Source organism: Thamnophis sirtalis, unplaced genomic scaffold (assembly GCF_051295495.1).
Source record: "Thamnophis sirtalis isolate CommonGarterSnake01/CBP01778 unplaced genomic scaffold, rThaSir2_p1.2 scaffold_1, whole genome shotgun sequence".
Taxonomy (NCBI): domain Eukaryota; kingdom Metazoa; phylum Chordata; class Lepidosauria; order Squamata; family Natricidae; genus Thamnophis; species Thamnophis sirtalis.
This window is the reverse complement of record NW_028261381.1, coordinates 149,961,676-149,975,737: the sequence shown is the minus strand read 5'-3', so window position 1 is coordinate 149,975,737 and position 14,062 is coordinate 149,961,676. Positions and strand designations below refer to the sequence as shown.

Here is a 14,062-nt window from a genome sequence, read left to right as displayed (position 1 = left end):
AAAACAAATGTGCAACTCTTCACAAAGCTAATAGCTAATAATGAGGGAAGCATGGACAGAAAAAAAGCTTCATATTTTAATGAACTGAATCAGTTCATTAGAAATTTGCACTAAATAAAATGAAATGTATGAAATTTCTGGGAAAAAAGGTTTTTAGATAGAATATTTTATCTAAAGCAGGGGTGTCCAAACGTGGGAATGTTAAGATTTCCCCAGTTTGGACAGTTCTTCCTCAGAAGAACTTTCCCAGCCATGGCTGGCTGGGGAATTCTGGGAGTTGGTCCACAAGTCTTAAAGTTCCCAAGTTTGGACACCCCTGGCCTAAAGGGAAAATATTTGTGATATTGATACTTATCTAGACAGTGGGCATGCTTAAGGGTCTCCTTAGAAAAGGCAGGTCTTTGTGTGAGCTTAGCCTCATGTCCCACTTACCACAACACAAAGATTTTCAAGGGAGACGTCCCCTATCAATAGTCCTCCAAAAGAATACAGAAATCCAGTTGAGTGGCCAAGGACATCGAATGAAGCTGGAGACTCTCCCAGCCCTGAATTGCTACCCATTGTGGAAACAACCTGCCAAATCATCTTCATCTGGCATGGAATTAAAAAGAAAAGAAATTAATGGGGTATATATTATATGATATTCTTTTATGTTGTAGATAAGTCGTCAAAGATAAGATACTTTTAATCTAGTCAAACCATTTGCTCCAAGACCAAACAGAAGATACTCATAATAATATATGCATTTATGGCAGGGCTGTCAAACTCGTGGCCTGTGGGCTGGATGTGTCATGCGGTGGCGACGCCCAGACCCATGCCCGGTTTAGCAAAGGGGGAAAAAGTCCTGACATGTCATATGATGCCACCGTGACGACGTGAGTTTGACACTCCTGATTTATGGACATTTGAATCATGCTCACTAATTCTTGGTTTCTGGATGTTCTCTGAGCTTGGATGTTTTCTGGCAGACATTTCATTACCAAGCTAGGTAATAATATCAGTGCATGGGAGAGTGGCATTGCATTACTTATCCTGATAATAAAACCTCTGCCGAAAAACATCAAGAATCCAACCGTTCTATCCTGAGCTGCATATATTCTTTGCTAATGGAATTGGAATCACTGTTATTTCCAGACCGTATGAACTTTGAGACCATCTGGAATTTCAGGAGTGTGTGATAGGATGGACATTTTCACAAAATGTTAGGCTGCTAACCCCTTGCTCTCTCTCACTCCCTCTTTTCTCCCAGGAATCTCTTGACTGCCTCAGCTTTAATAATCCCTTTCCTAGGCAGGTTGACACAATTCCCCCAAAAAGCAGATAGCTGCAGCTAACTAGAAGTAAATAACAAGAATAGTTGAGCTAGCTCATTGATTTGTAGCATGTTAGCTTTTCATTATGTTCTTATATGAAAACCATCGACAGATTTAAGAGGTGGAGAATGGAATTTGTCAAGAGATAAGAGATTTTTAAGGGCTCAGTGGCTAAGACGCTGAGCTTGTTGATCAGAAATGTCAGCAGTTCGGCGGTTCGAATCCCTAGCACGCCTAACAGAGTGAGTTCCCATTACTTGTCCCAGCTTCTGCCAACCTAGCAGTTCGATAGCATGTAAAAATGCAAGTAGAAAAAATAGGAACCACCTTTGGTGGGAAGCTAACAGCATTCTGTGCACCTTTTGTGTGTTTAGTCATGCCCGCCACATGACCACAGAGACTTCTTCAGACAGCGCTTGTTCTTCAGCTTTGAAACAGAAATGAGCACCGCCCCCTAGAGTTGGGAACAACTAGCACATACTGTATGTACAAGGGGAACCTTTATCTTTACTTTAAGGGACTTTTGCTAGCCATATTGGAAACTCAGAATGCATGCATTGTATGGGATGGTTTAGTTGCTATGATGGTACACAGTGCAGGCTAAAGGGCCGTGGAAATTGCCTTTGAAATCAGTCTGAATGCTGGTCTTTACTAAACATAGCTGTGACATTCAGGGAATGCTGATCTTTCTCTTCAACTGTGCATGTGAGCGGTGTAATGTTAGAGATCACATAAGAGAGTTTGGTGCAGGCATTCGTTTTGTATAAAAGGCTATTGTATTACTGGCAGCTCTCTTTTACAGTTGTCTTGATGCTGTTGGCTGTTAATGTTTCTTGATGATATCATATACAGGCTTGAACATGTCTAGATCAGAGGCTTAGGTAAAAGAGGCATGTAAAATCATGGTTTGGGTGGCATGCAGAAAGCATGAACCGTCGTTTGGTAGTGCAGCAAAAACTTTGGATCTATGACGTCCTTACCTCTTGATAAATTAGAGATCTGCAGCAAAGAAGTTTATTAAGCACTATAACCCAGCTTTAATCTGTCATGTTTTACTGCTCTGAAAATAAAGCCACTCTCAATATTTCCCCCTCCCTTTCTCCTCTGTTAAGACATAATACTTGTATGTTTCTTGGCATACGTCTGTTGAAGGCTTGGCTTCCTCTAAGCTATGAATTGTTCGTGTTACTTTTTTAAAACGGTTGCTCACCCTCCCTTGTTTGGGCAGGTTCTGTACAAAGTTTTAATGGCCCTCTTTGGAAATACATACTCGTTCATCAAAGGGTGACATGGAAGAGATGGTCAGGAATTATTTTGATTGCCATAGAAATGATGCGTATACGTTGCAACTACAATGTTTTGTGTAAACGTAAGGAGAAATTTCCTGTTGAGATGATCTATACAAACAGTGGAACAGTCTACCTACAGAGATGGTGGCTTCTCCATCTTGTGAAGTTTTTTTTTTTAAAGAAAAAGCTGGATAGCCACTTCTTTAAAGATAGTTTTATTGCTTTTTTCTGTTAGTCTTTTCTGACTCCATCCTTCTGATCCTATGGATGTACCAAGAATTCTTATTATTTTCATAATCATCTTGTGAGAATTGGGTTGAGAAAGCCCATTAACCACATCCTTGGCACATACATGAACTTGGGTTCATGTTAGGCTAATGGGTTTGCAGATACTCTACCTAAGAGATTGGAGAGTTTCTGCTGGTCAAGGAAGTTAAAATACTAGGCTAAGTGGATTGTTAATACAAGGGCTACAGAATTGGGGTGAAATAATTTAAATGTAGCTCAACATTAATAAATAATACAATTACATTTGTTTAAGAATTTTCCTCTTCTGTTGCATAAAACAGTAAAATTCTACTGGATTTTACTAGGGAAAATGACTATCTTCAAGACTTTGGGAAGTCAAATTGTAAAATTATTTTATATGCAGTACACTTTAGTAGTCTACTCCTGCACTGGGGATGGGTGTGGAGGCGGGGGGGAGTAAGATTTTATGATCTCCAAGTTGCCTTCCATTCTAAGATACAGTTTGGAATAGAAATTCATATACCTCCAATTCTTTCTTCTACTTATCTTGCAGTTTGGAATAGCCAAAAGAGACTGACCTCTTGATGAAGCAGATCTAAAAATGGTTGTTTATTTGTTCAACCTTAATGGATGAAAATGGTTAGTCTGCATATGATGCAGTCCAAAAAGCTGCTTGGATGAAAAAAAACAAGTCAAACTAGTAAATACTTGTTTCTTTTTTACTACAGAAACATAAGGCAGCTTCTGAGACAAAATGACCCCATTGCAAATGTAATCTATATACTGCCCATCTTTATTTCAATTCTTAAACAAAAGAGTGTCAGTTATGAATCTCTTAAATAAAATGCATTTTTATTCCTTCCCAAAAATTGCTTTTTCAATGTGTCAGCTTTAGTGCAAAGGTAAGCAATTTGCTTTAGCTCAGATAGGAGGCTGTGCATGCCAAGAAATGCTCTGGAAAACATGACTATGGCAGGAACAACTAGAAGAAAGAATGGGAGGTATGTAAGTTTCCACTGGAAGGTTTTTTGCTTTATGTCCCCTAAGACCACAGTTCCTGTAAAAATGACTCAGCAATTTTTACCCTGGCTCACATATGAATATGAGTAAGATTTAGTGGAAAGTTGTATTTCATGCTCCTGGTTTTATTCCTAAGTGGGTATCAGTGGTGGGTTCCTAACAGTTTGGACTGGTTTGGCCAAACCGGTAGTGGTTTGGCAGCCTGGGTCGCTGGAAATGGCAGTGATCCATGCCTACCATGCCCCTGAACCGGTTCTCTGGGCGGTGCCATAGGCGCCACCACCTTGTTTTTTTGTTTCGCGCTTGCGCAAAACAATTTTAGTCAGTAGTGCCTGCCGGAACCCATAACCAGGCAGAAATGACTCCCACATTGATAGTAATAGTGACAGGAAGAGATGTTCCTCTTCCGCCAGCCAGTTTTTTCATGCCATAGATCAGCGGTGGGTTCCTGCCAGTTCTAACCTCTTCTATAGAAGAGGTTCCACAAATCTACAGTGCCATTTAGAACCGGTTCCAGCTCCCTTCCTCTGCCCGTCCGCACATCATCAAGATGAATAGGGAGAGGAGGAATTCTGGGAGTTGAAGTCCACAAGTCTTAAAGCTGTCAAGTTTGAACACTCCTAGGTTTTTTTTCTAAAGGGTTGGGGGTGCAAGGATCTTGTAACTTGACAGCTTTAAGACTTGCATGCTTCAATGCCAGAGTTCCTGAGCCAACATGACTGGAGGAGGAATTCTGGGAGTTGAAGTCCACACGTCTTAAAATTGTCAAGTTGAACACCCCTGGGGTTTTTTTTTCTAATGGGTTAGGGGTGCAAGGGTCTTGTAACTTGACGGCTTTAAGATTTGCGTCTTTCAAATGCCAGAATTTCTGAGCCAACATTTTGGCTGCTAAGCAAGAGCGTTGTTAAGTGAGTTTCACCACATTTTACAAGTTGGCCACGCCCACCTGGTCATGTGGCTGGCAAGCCATGCCCAGCCGGTCACATGGCCAGCAAGCCACTCCCACAAAGCAGGCCACACCTACAAGAAGAGGTTCTAAAACATTTTGAAACCCACCACTGGCATAGATCTACATCACACTGAGAGGATGGCTTCTTGGTGATGATGGTCACCCTTTTGAATAGCTGTAAAATGAAAATGGATAAAATCATGGAGGACAGATCTATTCATGATTTATAAAACTTGTAAAAATGTATGTTTCTTCTAGGATCAGTATAGTATATTTCCAGTTGCACAGGGAACAGTTTCAGTTGCAAGGAGATAAGGATGCAAGAGGGAATTTCCTGCTTAAAAGAATCCCTGGAAGTATTTGGTTGGCTGTGCAAGAAACAAAATGCAGGATTAAAATGGATTGGTCCTGGTCCACCAAGGCTTTCTTATGTTCATGTCTTTTTATTTTTCATGATATTGTTTCTCTGTTTGCTTTTAATTTTCAAATAAATAGGAATATATCAGAAGAGTAGAAACATAACAAATAAGTAAACCATTAGGTGAGTAGCTGTGTCAGGGTTTCAAATAGCATCCAAAAGTAAATCAGAGTCCAAGGCAAAGTATTGCTCAAAGTTCCAAATTTATTAAGACAGCCATGTTGCCACATCTGGGAAAACCCGAATCTGAAAGTTTCCAGGTTTTCCCCACCCAATTGAAAGTTCAAGATCTTGCCCCAGACCCACAAATCCATCACATGGCCCAATTTCCCACTGCCATGCTGGCAGTTCCACCCATCCAGTTCCAGTCAGATGCAGAGGTACAAAGACAAAGAATGACCTTGGCTTTCTAGAAGGAATTTTGTTTGGGCTACATAGCATCTAACCCCGTACAATCCCCTCTCCCATTTTCCCACAATAGAAAAAGGCATAGTAGAATAATAGAAAGTGTGGCAGGCCAAAGATCCAAGAGAAAGATGGCTGCAGGCCTGACAGCTGATGATTGCTACTACTAAGTTGTGTCGGGAGTGCTGAAGCACTTCCAGGTTGAAAGGACTGAACGGTGATGTCACCATTGCCTGGGGAATGCCCAGTTGGAGGCAAAATTTCATGCCCCCATTAAGGTGCCCACCAAAGTGGCACTCATTTATCTATTCATGGTTGCTTGCTTTTGAACTCCTGGTTGGCAGGAGCTCACCCTATCCTGTGGCAGCAACCATGTCTTGAATGTGAGCCTGCCTATCGTCACCCCAGGGTCCTAATTTTGTGAGCCATTGCACTCATGACGATTGCTGAGAATTGACTATCACTGAGTCAGGCCAGGACTCAGCCATGGAGTCCTTATTTCAGACAACAGAAAATGCTTGCTACCATCTCTTATCTTGAACAACATAGATAGTTATTTGGACGAACAGTGTTTCTCAGCCTTGGCAAATTTAAGCTGTATGGACATTCCTCAGCCAGCATAGGGAAATCTAAACTTCCTTTTGTACAGGGAAATGAAACTTGATGTCTGATCTTCTAATGCCCCTCTTCTTGATCCAGCTCCTGCTTCTTTTCCCAGATTTTTATAGAAATAAAAATAGAATCACAGAACAGGAAGGGACCTTGGAGGTCTTCTAGTCCAACCCCTTTCCCAGGGCAGGGGTCCTCGGGCAAATGGTTCGACCCCAGGTAAATAGGTGTCCAGTCTTTTCTTAAAAACCTCCATCAATGGAACACCCGCAACTCCGGGAGACTTTCTTATTGAATTTTCTGTAAGGTCAGCTTTGTGGAATCATGCACTTTGCAACATGGCTCAGTTTGTGTTCTAATAATGCTTTGAATTATAGTTCTAAGTATATACCAGGGGTGGGTTACTACCGGCATTACTGCGCAAAAAATGTGTGTGCATTTGCACCTACAAAGGTCTACACATGCGCACAAATTCCCCCGTTAGAAAAGAGGGGGAAAAATAAATTTTTGCAATGAAGATTGTTCATGCGCAGAACTGGAAATCAAGATGGCGCTGCTGCCGATAGAACCAATTCGTGGGCGTGGCAGGCCGAGTTAGTACCTACTCAGCCGAACCGGGACACAACGGTAGGAACCCACCTCCAGTATATACTGTGTATATGTGTGTATTTCATCTCTTCCAACAACTAACTCTTTTGAGAGCCTTCAAGATGCTGAGTGAAATTTTCAGTTACAGTAGACAAAAGGAGGTTTGAGGCAGAAAGGCAAGGCAAGATTTGGTAGAACCTGGCAGAACGAGTAGTAGACCATAGGCATTAATTAAAACAATTGTAATAACCAAACTAGACTCCTAAATACTCGTGGAGGCTGCTGAATATCTAAACATCAAGACTTTGCTGACGGCAGGATTTATAATTTTAATTACACTTTATAATTAGGGCCTAGGATAGGTATTACAGTAGCTCAGCTGAAGGGCTGAAGCCTATATTTTAGGGCTAGAGTCATACATCTTTTTCCAAGTAAGTCACAGATTTCCCCCCCCCCATCTTTATTCCCCCCCCTTTGTGTTCCAAGAAACTCGGGACTAACATCTGGACAGTCTCCAGCAACTGAGTTCTCCAAAGATTTGGAAACAGTTTTAATAGATTTTTAAAACAGTAAAAAAAAAACCTTTTCTAAAGAAATCTCTGCAATTTAATATGCATAGATATTTTTTTTTCTTTTTGGCTGACATGGCATTTTCTTTCGTGCAGCCACAGATTCTTTTCTAAGCTGAATGGCCACCTGCAAGTAATTTCAGTGAGTCACTTTTTGGCACTCATGAAGGGTGGTACAGGGCATCCATTTTCTTTAAATGTGTTTCCACATCAAGGCAATGTAATTGCATTTGCACAGGAGGCAAGAAGAAACAGGAACCAAAGGAAGGAGTTTCCGCTAGTGACCTTGCTGAAATCAGCACAATTTGATAGGATGGCGCTTTGTGCCAGGTTTCTTGTAGCAACCTCACTGCAGATTCATCTTCTAAACCTGAGGAAGGGTGGAGAAATCCAGGGGGTCACCGTCACTTTTGCAGTCAGTTAAAATAGCGGCCCTCAACTACAGCTCTGCATTCCTTATTCTAAGGTATCAAGCCTGGGGGTGGGAATCACCTATTTTTGGCATGGTTTTTTTAATGCAACATTTTTTATTTAACATCAAAGTTGAAGGAGATAAACTGGACTTTTCCAGTCTAATTCTCTGGTTGCTCCGGGATCTTTGAAAGATAGGGTTCAGTGGTTCTGAGATCACCTCTGCCAGCTCCTTCAGAACTCTGGGATGTAATCCATCTGGTTCAAGTGATTCAAATTCCTCTAGGGTAGATAGGTGTTCTCTTACCATTTTCTTGCTTATTTTAACTTGTATTCCTAGTCTGTCTTTTATGGTTCTGCATTCGGTAGGTTAGGCTATATTTTTCTCCTTTTGCATGAAGACAGATGCAAAGAATGAATTAACCAGTTCTGCTTTCTCTCTGCTGACTGACACTTCCTTACCATCTTCTGTGATCATTTCTTCGACCTTTTTCTTGCTTTTTATATGTTGAGAGAAACTTTTGATTTTTGACATTTGTTGCAAGTCTTAGTTAATTCTGAGTCTTAACCTTTCCAGATTTCGTCTTTGCAGATTTGGGCTATTTGCTGGTATTCTGCCTTGGTTATGTGTCCCTCTTCCCACTTTTTATATTTGTTCTTTTCATCCTTAAGTTATTCAGTTATTTAGTTATGCGCTTATTGACATATTCAAGTGATTTTTAATACTTGTATCCTTTTTTTCATATCAGTCCATTGGCAGCAGCCACAGTTCAGCATTTTCACATGAGGAAGCTGCATGTAGATTCAGCAATTCCTGACATGATCCAAACTTATAGTTGTTCAGAATTTAAAAATATCTTCTCAAACTTTGGCTGTTATTTAATTAGCCCAAAACACTTCTGTCTTCTTGACTCCCAAACTGTATAAAGGGACCATGCTTCAATGGCATTAGAGGAGATGATGCACTGTAGAATAATTAAATCAGCCTTTTAGAGGTATCCATTGTTTAGTATTTTAGAATAGAGTTGGAATTCTGCTACATTGGCTCCTTCTCTTTCTAATATATAGATAATTATTACATTCTAAAGTAGCTGTAACAATGCATCAGGATTCCCTAAGACTATTCACATATAGCTGAGACATGATTTGAGTTTCAGAAGTACCAGGAAGTTACTCACCTTGTTGAAAGGGCACATCAGGTCATAATACCGGAATTCTTTTCCTAGTATAAGAGGAGGCCTATTCATGGTCCTGTGAGCTGGCTGAGAAAATGCATTTATTTAATTTGGAGATATAAATGATCAGTAGTTTCTGTCACCAGTTTCAGTGCAGTGAAATGATTGCGCCCAAAGGACAAACATTTAGGAGACATTAGTCTTTTTGCTATGGAGTTAACGTCGTTTGCATCAATGATTCCAGGAGGAAAGTTTTCTTTCTTTCTCTCTTCTCCATTCCTCTCCCCTGCAAATCTTATGAATAGCAGTGCTGTTAGGAATGAATAAGTTACAGGATGTTAAGTAGGTTATGAAAATTCCACTGTCTCCATCCAGGGGAGTGAAAGAATCTGTTGGACTTATAGACCTTTGCTTGTTTGAGCACTGTGAGATTTACCCAGTCATCATGTCATCAACTTTCTGGAAGGAATTATCATCATACATTCAGTGGTATTTTCCTTGCAGTTATGGGAAATCTCCCTGTATCCCGTTTTGCATGAAGGGACTAGTATTCTTCCTTTAAAATGTGACTCCCTGCTAAGGAACATTATTCTACACCAACAGACAGATTGATGATTATAAAAATATGTGTTATTAAAAAAAACCTGGAAGAAAAGCATAGAATCTTTGTATCATGAACAAAATGTCTCCAGAAATATATGACATGTTATTTTAACACCTACAATCTGGCTAAAAAAGAAACTAATTTAAAGCCCGATAAACCACATGTCAGACCTGGAAACCATCTTTTCCTTTTTGGATTTCAGGCCTGCCACACTTTCTATTGTGGGAAAATGGGAGGGATTATACAGAGTTGGGTGATGTGTAGCCATAACAACATTCTTTCTCAGGAAGTCAAGGTCACTTGTGTCCCTGCACCTGGACGGATGTGGATGGGAGGAATCTTTCTTCGTGGCAAGGAAGGATTGGTCCATGTGACAGACTTGTGGGTTTTGAACTTTCAACTGGGCGGCAAAACCTGGAAGCTTTCAGATTCGGGTTTTCCCAGATGTGTCAACATGACATCTCTAATAAAATGGAACTTTGAGGAAAAGCAGGCCTCAGAGTTTTCTTTCATTGGGGGTGTTTCTTGGAACCCTGACACCACATTTAAAAGCAGTCCACAGTTGCTCATGGTCCATGGCAATGCCTCTGATCATTTCCTTGTGAGAAGGGTCCTTGGTATCATGATAAATTAATTAGAAAGGCAGCCAAGACTGTGTGCCTTTAACAAGCAGCAATTGTACTAATGTCAATTTGACAATTTCCTTGTCATTTCCTTGTCATTTTAATTTAAGACTGTGTGGCTTTAACAAGCAGCAATTGTACTAATGTCAATTTGACAATTTCCTTGTCATTTTATGGTCAGTAGGGAAACCATAGTTTGTCAGTACAAAGAGCAGGTTGACTGTTAGACCAGCCTGTCTTTCTTTTTGGGAGGTGAGTGATTTAACTCCCTCTTGTTAATGTATATGACCCAGATCATTCTCCCTTCAACCAGCCAAGCATCAGCATTCCGGAAAGACCCAACCCAATGAAAAATTCCAAGACAGGCATTTCTCAAAGCTCGCATTTATTAGAGTAGGTATACAGGCACATCTGGGAAAACCCAAGTTTGAGAATTCCGGGCTTTCCCTCAGTAAGTCAAAAGTCCAAACCCATCCCTGCACCCATCAATCCATCATATGGTCCAATCCCAATTCCTCCTAACTTCACTTCAACCACTCCTCCTCCAGGTGCAGGAATACCATGATCTTGACCGAAAAGAAGAATGCTATTATATCTAACTACATTCCCTCTACTAAATCCCCCCTCCTAATTTCCCAAGAATGTGGCAGTGTAGAAGCTTCTAGTGTTACTATGGCTTCCAAAGCTGACACCAAGTTTATTACCCATGTACTAGGATTTTTTCCCCTTGTAGTTGAAGAAATTGAAAGAAAGAGACCCTTTCACTGAATAGTATTTCTTTATTTTCATCCCGTCATTTTTCTCTTAATGCGATGGGTTTCTCTGCTTGTTGGAAAGTGACACAGGAGGCCCTCAGTGGAAAGGATAGATTCACCACACAAACAGGCTTTTTCTGTGGTATGCTCTTGTCATCTTTTCAGGATGTTTTTGGATGACTGCCTTAGCTGAAATAAATCTAATAATGCAATATAGTATAAACACATAAATTTTAGAATTTCTCCTAAGGTAGACAGTGAATTTCAGTTTAATATGCATAGTTGGTTAGGGACTATCCTTGGGCAGAGAGAACCTGTTTGGTCAGATACGTATGTGGAATCTTGGTTAAACAAAAGGATTAAGATAAACTTGTGATTTTGAGAATTCTTGATTTGAAAAAAGCAATGAAGCTTCATTGGTCTCTAATTACAGAGATGTCTAAGTGGATCTTTTTGAGTAGAATCTGAGAAGAACACAGGAGAGACTATAAATTAATTTTATGTACCACTTTATCCATTACATCTTGTTATAATGCACAAAGATTTGGCTTAATACCTTAAACAGAACCTTTTATAGAAGCCGCAAATTTTCCTCCTTATGGTTTAGGTTTCTAGGTTTATTGGATTTATATGCTGTCCTTCTCCCAAGGATTCAGGGCGGCATACAACATAAAAGAAAACACATATTACATTATCCTTTCCATAATACTCTGGCAGCAGGATAAATGTGCATCAATTCATTTTATTGTAGAAGTAATTTTGCTTCCTGGATATTCACTATTTACAAAGCACAGATTCACTCCTGATTTGTTCAGTATGTCAGAATATTTGCAGCAAACACTCCTCAATGGCTGCGTTTTCTTTGCTGTTCCGATAAATGGAACTGCCTTGGAAAATTACATTACCAGAATTTTGTCCAGTAATACTGAACCGCTATCCTTTTTTCAAGGTTTTTTTTCCAGATGACTCAGGCTGACTAGATTCCTTGAGACCACTTAGCAATTTTTTTCCCAGTGACCTGGAATTTAGAATATTCGGTGTATCCAAAATTAGCTCTCAAATTACCTACCAACAAGCCTCTTTCCTTCCATGAGATTAGGACACTGAACCAGCAAAGCCAACCCTATTTAATTCAGCTCCCTGAACTTAAACACTCGGTGCCTGTGGTTTTCAAGGAAGATAGATTGCCCCTCTTTCCTCTGGTCCAAACAATACTGTGGAGAACATGGAATCCACACATTTGAGAAAAATAGAGCTGTACAAAAGGGATGACCACTAATTGGTTTCTCTTTCAGATCCTAGTATTCTGGACAGGATGCTCACTGTCTGAATCCCAAAAGTATCCATTCAATTCAGATTAAAAGAATAATACCAAAATCTATATTGGAGTTCAAATATATCACATTTCCAATCATGGCCAACCCATGGATGTCCTTAAGCGGGGAATAGCCATCCTTCAACAACTGGCTTTCAGAGCTATATTGTCTCTGAATCTGTAGGCTTCACATTAGTTGGTACTAATAAAGAGAGAGAAATTATGTCTATGACACTGTCCCATCTTTATTTAAGCCATTAGAGACTAGTGGCCTGTTTAGTTCAGCACTATCTATATTGGGGACCAGTGACCACATTTTATTGGGAATGGCACCATGAATGTGGCAAACCCAGTGTCCCAAATGGATCAGGATACCTATTATCTCTGATGCTACTTTTGCTTTCAGACACACTTTTTTCTTTCATCTCCCCCACATCCCCGCCACTATACGATGAAGGAAAGAAAATAATGCCCATAATACAGGCCTGAACTGATTTCTTGCAATTTACATGCTGCTACTTCTTAGTCTCTATTGACTGACAACAGTGTTCCAGAGTTTAGTTGGGCAGGGATTGAATTGGATTTCCAAGACCTAACTTGAGAACTAAGCCTGAAACCTAGAACTTCCATCAATTCCCTTGGCTATTCCTAGGATTCCAGTATTACAAGAGGCAAATAATTATTTCTATCCATTTCTGGCTCAACAGACATATTCTGTTACACCTCTATTATGTTCACTTTTAAGTTGTTTGATTGGGCTTTTCTTTGTCTTTTTGAGTTAATTTTTGACTTCTTGTGATTGCCTGGACTAGTTTTTCTTGGCAAGGTTTTTCAGAAGTGGTTTGCTATTATTTCCTTCTTTTTACAGCTGAGAAAGGGCGACTGTCCCAAGGTTGCTCAGCTAACTTTAAAGTAGAACTCAACCTCTCCCAGTTTCTAGCTCAGTGCAATAACCACTATACTAAAACGCCTCTCAATTGGGCTTAATCAGAGTTTAGATACACAGAGGCAGTGTACTTTGGATTCGGAGGCATCTGAACTCTTGAATGTTTATTGGACAAGGAGAGCCTAATCAAATCCAACAAAGCATTTCTTGTGTCCTTTTGGTTAACAGTCCTTAGACCTGAGAGCTCTTAGACTTGATCTCTTTAATTGTTTCGCCATAATGGAATTGCTGAGCAAATGGAAATATATGCCTTCTTTGTAATTTAGCAATCCATCATGATATTACATGAGTCTAAAGTATACATTTGTTCAGATGACTTCCTATCTTGGCCAAGAATAAGTAAAAACCACACTACTGAAGGTTTATAGAAATCAAGTCATGCCTTCCAGATTACAGATGAATTCCAATGTGTCTGCTGTATTCCCAGGCCATAAAATAATTCTTAAATGGTAAACCTGGTTTCTAGTTTCTATTAAAAATATATGTAGAAACATATAACATAGAAATATATGGAAAATGCTTCTGTAAAACATCCTATATTTTCCATATTTTATGTTAGTTTAATATCTTTATATATGTAAATCTTAATAACATTATTATTAAAAATGAAGTATGGGACAAGACAAGATGACATAATTGCTGGACTGAAGATGGAAAGAGAAACTTTAAAATCATGAGGATTTGCTGATGACTTGGTGATAATTTTGGAAGATCCTCAGGATTCAGTTTTGGTCGTCACGATGTAAAAAAGATGTGGAGATTCTAGAAAGAGTGCAGAGAAGAGCAACAAAGAAAATTAGGGGACTGGAGACTAAAACATATGA

The 14,062-nt window shown here is 39.8% G+C and overlaps 1 protein-coding gene across 1 annotated transcript in view; it reads left to right on the top strand.

Moving 5' to 3' along the window:
* PRKCH (protein kinase C eta) overlaps positions 1–14,062 on the top strand; it is a 94,232-nt gene that overhangs the window by 63,659 nt on the left and 16,511 nt on the right. The window lies entirely within an intron of this gene.